Raw genomic sequence first — 17,408 nt, 5'->3', positions numbered from 1 at the left:
AGCGTGCCACAAGCCCAAAATGGAGACGTGGTGGAGGGACTTGCAGAAGTGGACGGAGGCAGAACAGTGGCATGGCAGGAAGCGTGCAAAGGAGACATAGAGGGTGAGGCCGGAGCCCTAGAGGGTTGGAGACAGCTAATAGCAGAGCTATTTGGGCCCACGTATGATGGACCAAGTGATGATGATTCAATAAACGTGGCGGGAGAGGCCTCCCCCACTGCAGGGGGTGGAGACTAACAATGAGAGACAGTAGGCTTGGGAGGGGGGTGGGACGGGGAAAACAGTGGGCGAAAAAGTAAAATGTATGTGTATTTACGAGCAAGATATGTAACCACTGTATGTTGAGTTGGGTTTGTTATTTGTTTTTTGAATAAAATTGTTTTTTAAAAAAAAACTTTTCTGTCCGCCTAACCATCAAGGCCTAATTTCCGATCCAATATCTACATACCGCGGAGTGAAGCAAGGCTGCCCACTAGCACCAGCCCTTTTTATAGCCTTCCTCTGCGACTTCCAGGACAATCAAAACAAGATCAGGGCATTCGCACCAAAAATAGGAAATGAGACGGTCCCAAGACTCTTATACGCTGATGACCTGATATTACTTGACCTCACTCAGATCGGTTTCCAACGACAGCCCGACAACCTGACGCAATATACTAAAGAAAACAACCTCGAGATTAATAAATCAAAAACTAAAATACTGATCTTCCAAAAACCAGGGACCAAAAAGAAAGAGACCTACAGTGGTATCTACACGAGACGAAAATCGAAGTCGTCCGAACATTTAAGTACCTCGGAGTCCAAACTGACTCCACCAAGAAAGCCTTGAATATACAACAAGTATTGTGGATAAAGGCTAAGAACTTAGCCGCCCAATTACGTGCAGTCGATAGAAAATACAGCAAATTTTCACTCTAACCTGCCATTAATTTCTACAAGGCTAAGATCATCCGGCATTGACTTATGGGATGGACGCTACACCGACAATCCCTCCTTTGTTGTGGCAAAAACTCGAAGGTTTCATCTAGAGATCGGTACTAGGACTCCTAAATTCAACATCATCAGCTGAGATAAGACGTGAACTAGGACTTCTCTCCCTGAAAGCAGTGGTGGACCACAGTACCATACAGCTATACAGAAAAATCTAACATCCTAAGAGTCTCCAAATCCATCGTATGATAGCAGAAGAAATTGCTAAAGGAAACAATTGCTTCCTGAATGACTGGGTAAAGGCCCAAAAACACAAATTACGGGAGATTGCTTACACAGAGGAAGAACTAACGAATAATCCACTAAGGATTAAAACAAAAATGGAGTGTCTAGACTAGATAACCACAAATGAGAAAACAGCCTCAAACAAACTACTAGCTCATCTTCCCATGACACTAAACAAACTGATGATGTACTGTAAAAAATACCCAAGCAAACCCCTAATGAGAACCCTACTGCAAGCACGTCTCAACTTACTACCCGCCCAGGAAATCCTAGCCATCAGAACAGGATCTAAGGAAAAAGCATGTAGACTTTGCAAAAACCCAGAAAGCACAGAATCTATTAGAATGTACTAAACTATTGGTTAAAAGATAATAATGTATTAGACTCAAAACAATCAGGGTTCATTACTGGAGTTGGCACAGCACCAAACCTTATGATAGTCCAAGCTTTAAAACATCAAGTGACAAAGAAAAAACAGAATGTCTATATAGCTTTTATAGACTATAAACAAGCATTCGATATTGTCTCACAACCCAAGTAATGGAACAAACTAAAAGCCGTGGGCTGTCCAACATATAATAATAATAATAATAATAATAATGATAATGATAATAATAATAATAATAATAATAATAATAATAATAATAATAATAATAATAATAATAATAATAATACATTCTCAGTTTAATCCAGCAACTGTATTTGGGAACAACAATACAAGTAAACTGAATCGAGAAGGACTACTTACTAAACCTATACCCACAAATATTGGATTAAAGCAAGGAGGTTTGCTGGCAGCAACGCTTTTTAATTTTTATATCCGAGCCGTAAACAATGATCTACAAAAAGTGAGATAATTTCCACCAAAAATGTACAAATGCACTGTAGGGCATCATTTATATGCATACGATCTTATAATATTGGATCGCACCCCAATCGGTCTGCATAGATCATTGCAAGCTTTGCAAAATCACACAAAAGAAAACAGGTTACATATGAACACAGAAAAATCAAATATATTGATTATCGGTGCTAATAAAACTTGCCTATATAAAATATCCAAACTCTGGACCATTGGTGGTAAGCAAATCAAGATAATAAAAACATACAAATATCTGAGAACAAATGTTAACAATAGTAAACCTGATGCACCGTATAAAGAAGTAAAATGCAAGATGCAAATGTTATGCTCTCAAGCTAAATGCATACAGAGAAAATATGGTAACTATACGTCAATTCCAATTCTGACGTAGTACAGGCAAAAAGGGATTCCGACAATGACATGTGGAGCTGCAAGCAAACTCAGCACAGATCATCCAAATTGGACATATGTGGAAGGTCTATACTGGAAACAGATAGTAGGCCTTCCCAAAAGCTTTTTATGCTAATAACACAGCACGAGTTAGGCTTGCCTTCTTTGAGAGCAGTAATTAACTGGAATTCGCTCTCAATATATGAAAAATGTAAAGGTGTAAGCTGATACAAATCCACAGTGATTGATATTATCTCTCAATCGTTTGTGGAAGAGGGGACGGCTATGTTAAACCTTTGGAAGTCAGAGAGTAGAAGAGTAATGAAAGAGGAGGTGCTGACAAATGACTATCATCGAGCTAAGTGGACATTTTGGTGGACAGATTGGATGAAACAATATCAGAATGTGAAAGATACCAACATTTAAAATGGATAACTATGGACTTTAAAAAATCCATGAGGTTCCCAAATTCTTATTAAGGTACCCTGACATATAAGACAGAACACAAATTATGAGATTTAGATTTGATTTGTGGCCGACTAGAGCAAGACTGGCTACATGGAATAAGGAGAAAAAATGAAGCACCATGTGTAGATATTGCAAAGATGATGCTAAAATAGAAACACTAAAACATATAATGGGTGAATGTATACAACTTGCAAATTTGAGGAAAGAATACTTTCTAAAATTCTTCGCTAAATACCAACAATTAACTACGAATACTCTATGGCTGAGACTGTGTAATGCACAATACATATCCTTAAACATTGCTGTTATCAAATATTTGGCAAGAATACAGCTGGATATCCACCTGAAAAAGAGCAAATGAGGATTATGAAAGGAAAGGGCATTCACCGATAAAGCCATTGTATCTGAATAGTTTAGTAGAAACTACAGAAATAATGTAAAGAAACAATTATGGAAACAGCGTACAATTTGCAAATGGAAGTCTTGTAAAATTATGAAATGTTGTGAAAAAGAGACATTTTAAAAACATGGATGTTTTAACTTTATACCTATATGAATTTCAAATAATTTGTTTTATAATGTATTATCTTGTAAAATGTTATGAACTTTTTTTATTTGATGATATGGTAAACTTTTATATATATTTTAAAGGAACTTGTTTTGTAAAGTTGTATTTCAACTAAATCAAATATAAATTTAAATATGTGAACAGTCATGATATGTAGAGAAAGGACACAGACAACAGCGATATATTTCTAAACAAAGTTTAATTAATGATCAGGATGGTGTAACGCCTAACTAACCCTATTCTATGGTGGGATTATCCCTGCCTAAAGAAATCTAAGGAATGTCTGGGCCCAAAAGTCCAAATCAAAAGTCTGTCTGTATCAAAACCTATGCTTGTCCTTACAACTACAACAAAATATAGTGGGGAAATGTTCTCAACTAAAGATAAGTGTTCTAGTTCAATACAGTTCCAATGTAACTTTGTTTCAAGGAGGTTTGATCACGTTCTGAAGTTTCACAGGTATCACAGTTTGCATCGAAAGAGGGCTTTCGGTTTTCCCATCCCAAGTTTAAATGTAATCAAATTCATATAACACTGTGATCTTGGGACTCCCTTCCCCAAGATAAACACTCTCCAGTTCTTTGGTCCTCAGTGTTCCCCTCCCCAAGATTTATACTGAACAGTTGACTTGCTTCCTCTATTCACAAGTTCACAAGAGTATAACTGGTCTGTTTGACCCGTCCTTTGGTTAGCTTCACCAAGGACATACACTTCTTCGTTGCTTTTCCAATATTTAGTGGTTTATGGTCTAGACGCAGTTGTCAGATCACACGGTCCACCCATTACAGGTCACACAACTAGTAACCACATGCTTGATCTGTGATTTGACTTTTGATATTGATAATATCAGTATTAGGAAACTTCCTTGTCTAGGTGCAGTTGTCAGACCACACGGTGCACCCATCACAGGTCACACAACCATAAGTTTCCCCCACAGTCGTTCAGTAATATTCACAACAACTCTTCACTTTCACATTATCCTTAAGGTGCTTTTCTGGTATTTGGGTTACTTGATATACTTGAGTGTCTCAAAATGTTCATGTTGTGTTTAGCACTTCATAGTTTAATCAAGTAACAGCTTTATTTTCCTTCAGTCTTTCATAAATGTAACATTTACTTGGTTTCACTCAAACCACGACTTTCCTGCCGCTCCAGATTCAGGAAATGTAATGTGTTAATTTATCAGGATAGCACCTTTCATTCTGTTCAGCTTTCACAAAAATGTAACTTTATGTTGTGCAAGCAGGAATGACACCTTTTATGTAGTCCGGTATTCAACAAAGGTAGTTCTCACTAGTGTGAGCTTAAGCAGCACCTCTCATACAGTTCAGTATTCAATAGATGTAGTTTTAACTTGTGCGGGCTTAAGCAGCACCTTCCATGCAGTTCAGTATTCAATACATGGAATTTTCACTTGAGCGGGCTTAAGCAGCACCTTTCATTCAGTTTGGTATTCAATAAATGTAGTGCTCACTACCTTCATGGACCAGTGTCAATTCCAAGGTCCCTTGGAGCACTCTGGCCTTCCTAGTGTCTCCCAACACTTACTGGGTCTCTGTAGCTCCACTCAGTGGCTTCTCCCCGAGCGGGAAAACCAACTTGTCAGTTCGCCGGGTCCTCTGTTCAGAACACGCCGGCCTTCGTGCTTGGCTCCGCCTCTGCTCCCCGGCAGCACCTGCTGTATACCTTCCCATACAGGTGCTCCCAGTCCTGCACAGTTACCTCAGCAAGACTCTTCAGCGGCGTCCGGCTTCTCGCTCCTCAGCACAGCAATTCCTTGTTTCTCTTTTCCTTCTGCCTCTGGATTCCATCTTTTATACTCTTCTTTATTTCAAACAGGTTGCAGGTGAAATGAGGTATCCTCAATTGCCTAACCTTTGTTAAGAATATTAGTGTGACATGCCTGATCTTCACTACCACATGCCCTCAGACCACTACTAGAGTGGTGTTTATAATAGGAAATCCACATTGCCTCTTCTTCTCAGTACTTAAGGTAAAACTATAGGGGAGGATGGGATGAGACTGCCAATAGCCCATATAGGCTAAGGGAGGCGAGGTTAGGTCAATATCAGGCACCCTCTCTCCAATCCCCAAGGACTATCCACTCTCCCTCGCTTGTCCACCCCCAGGGTTGGGATCCAAAAGCGATGGCCCTTCCCAGGCCACCTGAACAGAAGATCCCTGCGGAGTAGATCTGAGGGCACCTTCAGGTTTCTCACACAGGACACTTTAGATACAGAGGTGCATCAGAAGCAGTTAGTTTGTGGTGTGCTTTGTTCCAGGCAGCATCATTTGCACCCTTTGTCCTTCGCTCTGTCGTGGAAAAATGATCACTGACTATTCCAGTGGATTGGTGAACAATTTATTAGTAAAAAGCAAACAACAGGCCGGAATAAACCAATGACAGTACAAGACTTCTGCGCAAGTGAGAACCCCCTCTGTGGGGTACATTGACCCACTCAGCAGAATCCCCGTCCATGATCAAGCTGCACTTCAGCAGTTAACAGCAAAATGGCTGCACTGGCTCCTTGGAGCACCATTGCCCCGCATCAAAACTGCGTTTTGCAGCTACAAAATGATGGCTGCACCATCTTGCCAAACAACTATTGGGCAAGTTGGAACAGAGAGCACACTGAAAAAGGCCGCCAGTATGTGTTCTTGTGTGCACCAAAAGAAGCGAATTGAAAAGCAGCGCTGCTCTGCTGCTTGCAAAAAGTTCCCATTGAAAAGGGAATATTTTACATTGAAAAGGATCCTGCCCTGACGCTATTTTCATCTGTTCAACATCACACTCCTTTAATTAATGAGGCCCTGCCATTCCCATCCATATCCAGACTGTGTCACAAGTCTCTCCCCTTCTAACCTGTCTTTCCTGTTTGCTTGTGACCTTCTTTTGTGTCTTCCTCCACACGGTCTGGGATTTATATAAGTCCGCGCGTGGGTCTTCGGATTCCAGTGTGCTTCATTCAGATTGTCCAGGACGGAACCAGGAAGGAACAATGTCCGCGCACGGAGACACGGATCCCGTGGCTCGAGCATGGGCGAAAATCCAGGAGAGTTAGGTAAGTTTGAGGGATGAAAGGAAAAAGGAGGAGGAATCAAGGAACCGGGAATAGAGAGATCAGGAAAATAGCCCCGAGCGAACTCCGGCAGCACACGTCCAGCTACGGCGAGCAGTAGCGTTGAGATGCACAGAGCCGTGGGGGCATGTCTGTTTTGTAGAACGCAGAGCGTGTAATGCAGAGATTGGCAAGCAGCGTTCCGCATCAAGCGGCCATGTTGGTAGGATTACTGAGTTCAATCCCCTATGTGTCAGGGACCACGAAGTCCAGAAGGGACGCAGACGGCGGTTCATGACATATGTCTCCTCTGAAGTCCAGCTCCTCCGGGTTTGCCTGGATGTATAAGATGGTATCTTCGAATCAGCCTGGGAGCATTCATGTTTGACACGGGTTCCCAGGTGCGCTCACTGGGAGGGTACCCTTTCCATTCGACTAAATATTGTAGTTGACCACGTCGGTATCTAGAGTCACCGATTTTGGAAACCTCATATTTGAGTTGGTCATTGATAATCACTGGGGTAGATCTTGGAGCAGTTCGAGAGGGCTGAACATATGGTTCCAATAGAGAGGTGTGGAAGACAGGATGGATCCTTTTCCATGATTCTGGTAGCCGAAGTCGAAAGGCCACTGGATTGACGATTTCTTTTATAGAAAAGGGCCCGTAATACCTGGGAGACAGTTTATTTGGCCACAGATGTCGAGGAAGGAGTCTCGAGGATAACCAGACTTTATCGCCTACGGAGTAAGAAGGCCCAGGTCTTCTTCTGGAGTCAACATGATGTTTAACGTCTTTTCGGGCCTTTTCTAAGTGTTCCTTTGCTTCTTTATGTACATTAATAAGGGTTTCAATCCAGGAATCAACCGTAGGAACTGGGATAGGGTGTGGGAGAATGGAAGGTAGAACTGAAGGATGAAATCCTTGACTACAGAAGAAAGGACTGGTGTTGATAGCTGAATGATCCGAATTGTTGTAAGCGAATTCGGCCACAGGTATTAAGAGTGACCATTCATCCTAGACCTTGGTGGCAAAGCAACAAAGATACTGTTCCAGAGTTTGGTTTACACGTTCAGTGGCTCCATTGGTCTGTGGGTGATAACCTGAGGACAAGGCACATTGGATTCCCAGTATACGACATCATTGTTTCCAGAACTGGGATATGTATTGGGGTCCTCGGTCAGAAATGATCTTGGAGGGTAGCCCATGAAGCCGGAATATGTGTTCCAGGAAGATTCCGGCGAGTTCAGATGAGTATGGCAGTTTGCATAAAGGTGTAAAATGAGCCATATGAGTGAAGAAATCAATGGTAACCATGATAGTTGTGTATCCGCTGGAAGATGTTAGTTCCACGATAAAATCTGTGGCGATGAATTCCCAGGGTCTTGTTGGTATTGCTGGTTGAAGCAGTAGACATGCCGGTTTCTTATTATCATGTTTGTTCTGATTGCAGGCTGCACATGCCTGGATATGGATCTGGACATCCTCTTTCATCCTCGGCCACCAAAATTGCCTTTGTATTGAACGGAGGGTGTTGGTGATGCCACAGTGTCCTGAATGAAAAGTATCATGACATATTCTTGTGATCTTTTGCTGCAGTCCAGGAGCGGGGATGACCAAGTGATTGTCCTTGAACAGATATCCATCCCTTGTCTTGAGTTTTCATCGATTGTTTCTCTTAAACTCCTTCCAGGTTTCAGAGGACTGAGTTTGAATTCAAATATCCGCTAGGAGGGTGATTGCTTGGGCAACAAATATTGTGTGGGGAAACATCTTAGGAAAAGTCTGATCTTTAAGGGTTTCGTAATCAGGACGTCTGGATAAGGCATCGGCTATCATGTTGTGTGTTCCAGGGACATGATGGATTTGAAACTGATATTGAGCAAAAAAGAAGTCCCAACGGGCTTGACGACTGTTTCTACATTCTAGGGATTGCAGGACTTGAAGATTCCGATGGTCTGTGCGGACCTGTACCGGGTGTTTGGCTCCCAGGAGAAGATGATGCCAATCAGTGAAGGCTTGGCTGATGGCTAGCAGTTCCTTTTCCAGGACGGAATAATGAGTTTCACTGGGAGTCAAGGTGCGAGAAAGATAGGCGATGGGGTGTTCTAACTTATCATCAAGTTCCTGTTTTAGGACTGCCCCGATGGTGTAGTTGGAGGCATCAGTTTCCACAAGAAAAGGGTGATCAATGTCGGGTTGAGCTAGGATGGGAGCTTGTGTAAACTCCGACTTCAAGCGTTGGAAGGCCGTATCTTGGGCTGAGGTCCACTGAAAGGGGGTATCCTTCTTTAGCAATGTAACAATATGATGTACAATCTCCGAAAAGGCTGGTATAAATTTCCGATAGAAGTTAGCAAGCCCCAGGAAGGATTGAATTTGTTTTATAGTAGTTGGAACGGGCCAGGATAGAATGGAATCTACCTTTGAGGGTTCCATTCCAATCCCCTTAAGGCTAAGAACGAATCTGAGATAGTGAACAGTTGATACATGGAAAAGACACTTCTCGGGTTTGGCCAGGAGCTTATGTTCACGTAGACGTTGTAAAACTGCCTTTACGTGTTCTTCATGTTTCAGATGGTCCTTGGAGTATATCAGTATGTCGTCCAGATATACAATGACAAAGAGGAACAGCATGTCAGAAAACAACCGGTTCATAAAATGTTGGAAGACCGCTGGAGCATTAGCAAGTCTGAAGGGCATAACCAGGTATTCAAAATGGCCAAAAGGTGTTCTAAAGGCTGTTTTCCATTCGTCACCTTCCTTTATACGAATTAGATGGTAGGCACCCCTGAGATCTAATTTTGTGAATAGTACTGCACCTCTTACTGCTTCCAGGATATCCGAGATGAGAGGCAATGGGTAGCGGTCCTTGAGAGTACACTGGTTAAGGCCACGGTAATCTAGACATGGTCTAAGCTCCTTGGTATCTTTCTTGGGAACGAAAAATAACGAAGCGCCCGCCGGGGACATGGATGGTCGTATGGTGCCATTTTCCAAGTTAGTATCCAGGTATTCCCGGAGGGCCCTTTTTTCAGGTTCTCATAAAATAAACATTCTCCCGAAAGAGATCACTGCTGAAGGCTCAGTATCGATGGCACAATCCTCAGGTCTGTGAGGAGGAAGAGCTTGAACTATGGCAGTCGAAAATACATCTGAGTAAGCCTGATAGGCCTTGGGAATTTGGATGATGTTAGAGACAGTGACTGGACTCTGCTGGATTTCTTGCGAGTTTTCAGAGGACTTTGGTAAGGAATCTAGGAATAAGCAGTAGGACATACAGTGTTCAGAACCAAGAAACAAGGAGCCTGCTACCCAATTGATGTAGGGGATATGCTTCTGTAACCAGGGCATGCCTAGAACCATCGGATAGTGGGCAGATCTTATGATGTCAAATTTGATCCTCTCTTGATGGTGATTTATAGAGAGTAGGATCTCTTTAGTTTGAAGGTTTATGGGTCCTGAAGATAGGGGTCTTCCATCCATTGCCTCTACTGGTTGCATCGTCTCTCGAGTTTCATGTGGAATGATGTGAGTAGTGACCCAATCATGATCTATGAATATACCCATGGCTCCGCAATCCACTAATGCCAGAATGGGGTAAGATTCTTTCTTGGAAGGCGATAGAAAGGCCTGAAGAATCACAAGCTTGTTTGGTCCAGGAGAGTTCAAGGAAGGAATTGATGTGGAGTAGACATAATTCTCCCGAAACTGTGCCCCATCTAGGATCGGGAGCTGGCGTTTCCCGAACGCCGCGGAGGAGCAATAGGGCACTCTCTGACAAGATGTTTATTGGAGGTGCAATACATGCAGAGACCAGTGTGAATACGGCGTATCCTTTCTTGTGGGGTAATGGGTCCACGGAATGCCCCCAGTTGCATGGGCTCTGGATCTGAGGTCGGAGAAACTGCGGGTTCTGGGCGAGAAGGGTGGTCTATGACAGCATTTTGGAATGATGATTTTGACTTCTTTTTCTCTGCCTTTCTTTCCTGGATTCGAAAATCAATTTACAAGGAAAGTTCCAAGAGGGCCTGGAAGGAATTAGGGTGAGCTACCCTGGCTAGCTCGTCCTTTAGCCTCTTGGGACCAATCAGCTTCCTTCATAAGTTGTTTGAAATGGGTGACATAGGTAAGCATATCCTGGGAGCCTTGTCGAAAATCAAGTAGACGTTCCTGAGCGCTGTAAACCTGGTCAGGACGATCAAACAAGGCCTTTAGGGCTTCCACGAATCCATTGTAATCATCCAGGAGGGCGTTGTCCGAATTGACTAGGGGGGTTGCCCAGGTTAATGCGTTGCCAGTGAGGTGTGATATCATAAATCCCACCTTTGCTCTAGGGGTGGAAAAGTAGTAGGGCTTGAAGGTGAAATGAACCAAGCATGAATCAAGGAAGGCACAAAGGGTCTTTGGAGAGCCATCATATTTCTCCACCACTCCTCCCAATAACACACTTTCCTTGGTAGCAGAATCACAAGACAATACCAACTGCTTTAAGGCAGCGTTCTCAGCCTTAAGGTTTTGAACTTTTGTGGTGACTTCCTGCATGCCTTGCATGAGATCTTGAACCGCGGCTTCCATCCCTGTATCCGTATCGATTTTTAGGCGTCTCAATCTGTCACAAGTCTCTCCCCTTCTCACCTGTCTTTCCTGTTTGCTTGCGACCTTCTTTTGTGACTTCCTCCGCACGGTCTCGGATTCATTTAAGCCCACGCGCGGGTCTTCGGTTCCAGCGTGCTTCGTTCAGATTGTCCAGGACGGAACCAGGAAGGAACAATCTCCGCGCACGCAGGCACGGAACCCGTGGCTTGAGCGCGGGCAAAAATCCAGGAAAGTTTGGTAAGTTTGAGGGATGAAAGGAAAAAGGAGGAGGAATCAAGGAACCGGGAATAGAGAGATCAGGAAAATAGCCCAGAGCGAACTCTGGCGAGCAGTAGCGTTGAGACACGCAGAGCCGGGGGTGTGTGTGTCTGTTTTGTAGAACATAGAGCGTGTAACGCAGAGACTGGCAAGCAGAGTTCCGCAACAAGCGGCCATGTTGGAAGGATTACTGAGTTCAATCCCCTATGTGTCAGGGGCCACGAAGTCCAGAAGGGACGCAGATGGCAGTTCATGACAGACTGTGCTCTAGCAGAAGAGAGCATCATCCCTGCTAGACAGGCTGCTTCAGGCCAGAACTGGGAAATTAACAGAAGCTTTACTTTCCACCTCACAAGAAAATGCTTGTCTTTTGGGTTACAAAATGTCAAAAATCAATACTTCAAAGATACCCCAGCTTTATGGGCCTATGTCAATTTCAGTGGATCTGTGTCTTAAACAGATTGCTGCATAAGAGAAACTGGCTGGGGCTGCAGAACAACATTGGGACGTCAGATCGAAGAGAAAACCTTTAAAAAGAGATATTCCAGCAGCATTCACCATGTGTCAAAATAGGCTTTTGCAAATAAAAAAAATGCATGTTTAAAAAAACAATGTTGAATAAAAACTTGTCCTTGCCTAGTAATGTAAAGGGGGTTTTGCTGGGAAACATATATGGGATATGTTATTTCAACAGGCTTGCTTCTGATTCAGAACAAAAATAAAATAAAATAAAGAAATAAAGACATGGGCTTTCTTCTGAAAGTAGCCAAACAGGTTCTGCTTGGGGGGTTGCTAGCAACAGAAGGACCTACAATCGATCCGGGACACATGCGTGCTAATTGCTACCTTTGAAAACTTTGAATGGACCAAAAGCACTAAACATCCCATGCCCATCAACCTTTTGTTTGGGAAGAGGCCTCTTACAATAGAGATTCTGGGACAAATGCGTGTGAAATAGGAAATCACACATCCTCAAAACTATTACTAGGAGCTTCAAAGCCAACTCAAGAGCAGCCCTGTAAGCTATGCTGTTATTTGGGAGACAATGCTGACCATTTGTCTCAAAATACTCTTTTATTAGTAAACTTTTAAGACTTTAATCTCTGTAACAGGACTTTGCAGGAATGTAAAAAGTTAACAGTTTAAATGTAATTTTTCTAGTTTTTAAACAAGGCGTGGTAGCCTTCACTGCCATATTGGGAACAGAAATGGCAGAGAATTGGATATTCTGAGGAAAGTGTACATGATGCCACTTTGAAATTCAATACTTACATGCCTTATGATAATCTATACCCATATATAAAGTTATAGAATTTTAGGTCGAATGTTTATCATGGAAAATTACGTAAAATTATTAGACGGACGAAACAAAGTCTTACAAACTAGAGAGTTGGACTGTCATGCTCTGCGTGAAATATGTAATCTGCCTAGGTAATTTGTCAAAATGCCACAATTGCGTAAATGTGTGATTTATGTGAGGAATGATTTTAGCTAAAATAACTGTGGGATGATCCTATGCATTGTAAAGCGACGCCATAAAGCTGATGTCATGTCCTTAAAAATCCAACCAGCTGACAGCAATGCGGTAACAATCACCTCTGACCAATCCAGTTGTTTAGAGGCGTGCCCAGCTCAGCCTGCCCCACCGTATAATCCTATGATGTCACCTTGCCTCATAAATAAGGGAGGGTGACAGAACTCTGGACACACTCTCTCCAGAATTGCCAGCCCTGCGTATCCTGATCTTCTACATTCATCTTGCCAGATTCCAGATGCTACTGCTAGGCCAAAGCATAGCTGACCCTATCTCAGCAAGGCAGAAAACCCACTAAAAACCACAAGAACAAAGGGGAAAAGCTGTGGTACCATTTTGGGGAGCATCCTGTGACCAGACTGGCTTTTTGCCCACTGACTGCATGCCCGCTGTACACCTGCCACCCAGCTGTACTTGCTATCCAGTGACCAGGCAGGCCCAGCTGTTGTTCTGCTAGGAGAGTCCGCCACTACCTGGCAACCTGAGACTTGGTGTCCAGAACCCAGGTGACAGTTCCTAATCGCAAATTCAAGATCGGATTGTGAGTTTTCCCCATCCCATAGCAACATAGCCTACCCCATCTTGACCGTTTGTCTTTGTTCCACTCTCTAGCAACCCTATCCATGCCTTGATAATTTGTTCAACTGTCAGAATTCTTTGTGCATCCTGTCCTTGATTCATAGTGCTAGCGCCATTCTTTCATTCACCCCATTTTGTAACTCCTTAGTAATATTTTGAATAATTTAATAAATTTGCACGTAAAGGGAAACGTGACGTGGAGCGGGTTAATCCGGCCGCTTAACCTGTTTCATGGGCAGCGCTATCTTCTTGATAATATAGTATAAGTAAACTTTGTCTTTTTCTTTCCAAACCGATTTTCTCTCTTTAATGGCTTTATTTTTCCTAAACCGAACCTCCTTTTATCTTGCAAATCTCATCCAATTCTTCAGCTATAACCATCCTTTCACTTCTATATTGTCCCTGTGATGTGCATCTATTCCCCAGCCCAAAACAGCATTCCGGTTTGGACTATTTCACCCATTTTTCTTAAATTTGTTTTGACATTTAAAACTGCAATTGAGAAATATGCAACTTTCCAACGTGTGATTCGGCTGCATCATGTTCTTACTTTCCACTTGCTTTTGAACTGTATGCCTTTTGTTGATATCTTGCCTTGTGGTTGCTAGTGTTTATTCATTCCTGCTATTGTGAGAAATCATATTCGCCTCATTGATTTAACCGCACATTAATTAATTTTTTGTCATATTCTGAGTGTCATTTGTATGCCATTTCCATTTTCTGTTATGAGGGAAGGTCGGATTTGGATTTTGTTTGCTATCTCATATCCCTGACTCCCTGCTGCTTCTTTTTATCCACTCCACATTCGATTCATTGGGGTTTCTGAGAGCATTGCAGGGGGAAATATTAACTCAGGTGCTATCTACCTGTATTTCAAAACTGCTCCTATTAATTTGTGCATTGGATATGTTCTTGAAGTTGGTTAACCAAGTGTATTTCTTCAGTTTCCATTGTAATTATCACCCCATTGGTGATTGCTGCCCAATATAAAATTTGTGTGATTTCTTTGAATTTTAAAATAAATAAATATTGCATTTCCACCAACCGGCCTGGTTCATGGTCCATTGTGACCCGGGGCATTTGTAAAAGGGGTTGTTAGACGGGTTTTGTGCCATCTCAAATTGAATTCGTAGAAAATAAAGAGAAAGCATTCCAATTGCGTGCTACATCCAAGGCTAGGGGTATGGGTCTTGGTCCGGTGTGTGTCACCTGATTGAAATCCTTAACAAAATTGGGGGCAAGTAGCTGGGGTTTGGGTTTGTGTTGCCACCCGTGACAGTTTAACACAGCAGAGTAACCTGCAAGGTAGTGGTACTTTGGGCCTCATTACAACTCAGGCGTTAAGGGTTAACGCCACCGTTAACCCTTAACGCCTGATTCCCACCTTAACGCCTGCTTTTTGCAGGCGTTAAGTTCCATGGTGCTAAGGCACCTTGGTGCTAATTACGGCACCGTAATTTACGGTGCCGTAATTAGCGCCTTCCCCACTCCCATTATGCCCTATGGGGCAAAAATGGGAATGGGGAAGGGAAAATGGGAAATGGGGATTTACCGCCCCACTCACCTTGGAATGGGGCGGTAAATCCGCCATCCACCATGGTGTAAACGGAGTTTACACCATGGTGGTAAAGTTGGTGCACTTAGCACCAAGGTTGTAATGAGGCCCTTTGTGTTGTTGGAACACTGGGTTACACTGTAGAAGTGCCTCCCCAAAACAAATATCCTAAGTACCAGGGCTGTGTATACAATTAGAACTAAATCAACCCCAGAATAGACAAAAAGCAACAGAATACAGGTTACCCTTACATAAATAAATTAATAAAGAAAGAACGCTTTCCAAAATGACCACAGTAGAGGGAGGACTTTCTGCACAAGTTATTTGTCAGAGGGGAATGGGCAGAACAAGATGAAAAAGTCTGGCTAGAAGAAATGACGCAACAGGTCACCACCATGAACATGGACATGTGGCAGGACGGTGGCCTATTACATCAAGCTTTGAGCGAGTTATATATGACTCCGAAAATTAAAGAGGAGCAGATTAAAATTGTCAGATTCACGGCCTTCATGTATCTCCATAAGGGAGTGATGCGGGAAAAACATGAAGAAAATACAACTCTTGTGCAAAAGCAATATGAACTCTTAATTGAAATTCAGACTGATCTAAAATTAGCATAACAAAAATTGTAAACGAGCCATGATTCTGAGGCAGAATCTAGAAATTATATAAAAAAATTAAAAGAGGACTTGGCTCTCCAACAGCAAAATAATGTAGACCAATAGTCCCAATTAAATTCCTTAAGAATGGAGTGTCATGAGACATGAACAGAATGAGCAGTTTAAAAAGCAAGCTGGAGAGAAAGGAGTCAGACCTTCAGGTACTGACTGGTATAAAAGAAGAATGTGATAAAATAATGGGACATAGGAGACAAATGGAACTCGAGTTAGAGCAGGCCTGGAGGCTCTAAATGTGCAGAAAAAGGAGGTTCACCTCCTGCAACAGATTTTGTTTCATTGTTCCCAAACCATACAGGTAGCGCAGTGAGACAATGAGGCCCTCTGTGAGGAGAAAGAGGGGCTCCACCAGCAGGTGTTGCTCAAGAGCGGATCATAAAGGCCAATAAAGCCTTGATAGCTGAGCAAAAGACGCAGATCTTTGCCTATTATCAAGAGATAGGGGCTGAAAAGGAGAAACTACCGAGGTTGGAGAAAGAAGTTGCTACATTTGATCCAGACTGGGGGGACCCCAAACAAGTAGAGAGGGGCAGGGCAACCCCTGATCATAGTATGATGACATCTGTACTAAGGAACTCAAACCCATTTGATACTTTGTGCACTGCTGACTTCATGGCTACCCGTTCACATGAGCCAGAAACCATGAGGCCATCAGAATTAAATAGGCCTAACATGATGCAGCTGACAGGTCAGCGCCCCCCAGAAATTGATAGAAGGGCGTCCCTGTATAGATACAAAATATAATGGCTGATGTCACTGACATGGAAACCTCCTACGAGTAGAAAGTCAGGGAATTAGATCTGCAGAATCACTACCTCCATAGGGACCAGTTGGTTCGATTTGCATAAGAACAACAGGAAAAGAGGCCCCAAAAGAGCATCCTGAAGATCTCCACCCAATCAGGGCAGTGGGGGGATACTCTGCCAACCCTGCAAGCAGGGAACAGTCAGAAGACTACTCTCCTGCGTGCCACAGGGGAGAGGAAACTAGGCCCCACCATTCTGCAAGCCCCTCCCAAGCTCACACAATCAGGGAGCACCTAGAAGATCATGTTGGGACCTCAAACAGCAGTGCCTCTGAGTCTGAGGGCGAATGAACTCCGGTGACGCGGCAAAAGAAGGCAGATAAACTAAAAAGAGTTATGGTGAAAGACCCCATTAGGCAGATCAAGGCCATCAGGAATTTCATGACACTGTACAATAAAAACGCAAAATATTTTGTCTGGGAGCATTTGGAACTTTATGAACAAATGATGGACACATTTCACATAAAAGATAGCCAGAACTGTATAGATTATGCCAAATGGACATTTTCTCCAGAATACTCCAGCTTCTTTGCTGGACTGGAAGACCAAAAACATTCAAGATGGTCCACCTACAAGACGGCCATCTTGAAGCACTTCTCCACCCATAGAAACCCCCAAGAGGCTCACAAAGCAGTCTACAATCTACAGTGTGGAGAAGATCAGGCCCCACGAGAGTTTGTGCAGGAATTTAAACACGCCTTTGCCCAAACCACCAAGAGGGTGCGCACGGATAGCAAAGAGTTTATCACTACCTACTTTCATGCACTCCCTAAATACATTATGACCCAGCTGGTGAGGGATGTTCATGATAAAAGATCTCTGGACTGGGTAATGGAGCAGG

Source organism: Ambystoma mexicanum, chromosome 4p (assembly GCF_040938575.1).
Source record: "Ambystoma mexicanum isolate Mex_15411 chromosome 4p, UKY_AmexF1_1, whole genome shotgun sequence".
NCBI classification, from domain to species: Eukaryota; Metazoa; Chordata; class Amphibia; order Caudata; family Ambystomatidae; genus Ambystoma; species Ambystoma mexicanum.
This window is presented reverse-complemented; position numbering follows the sequence as displayed.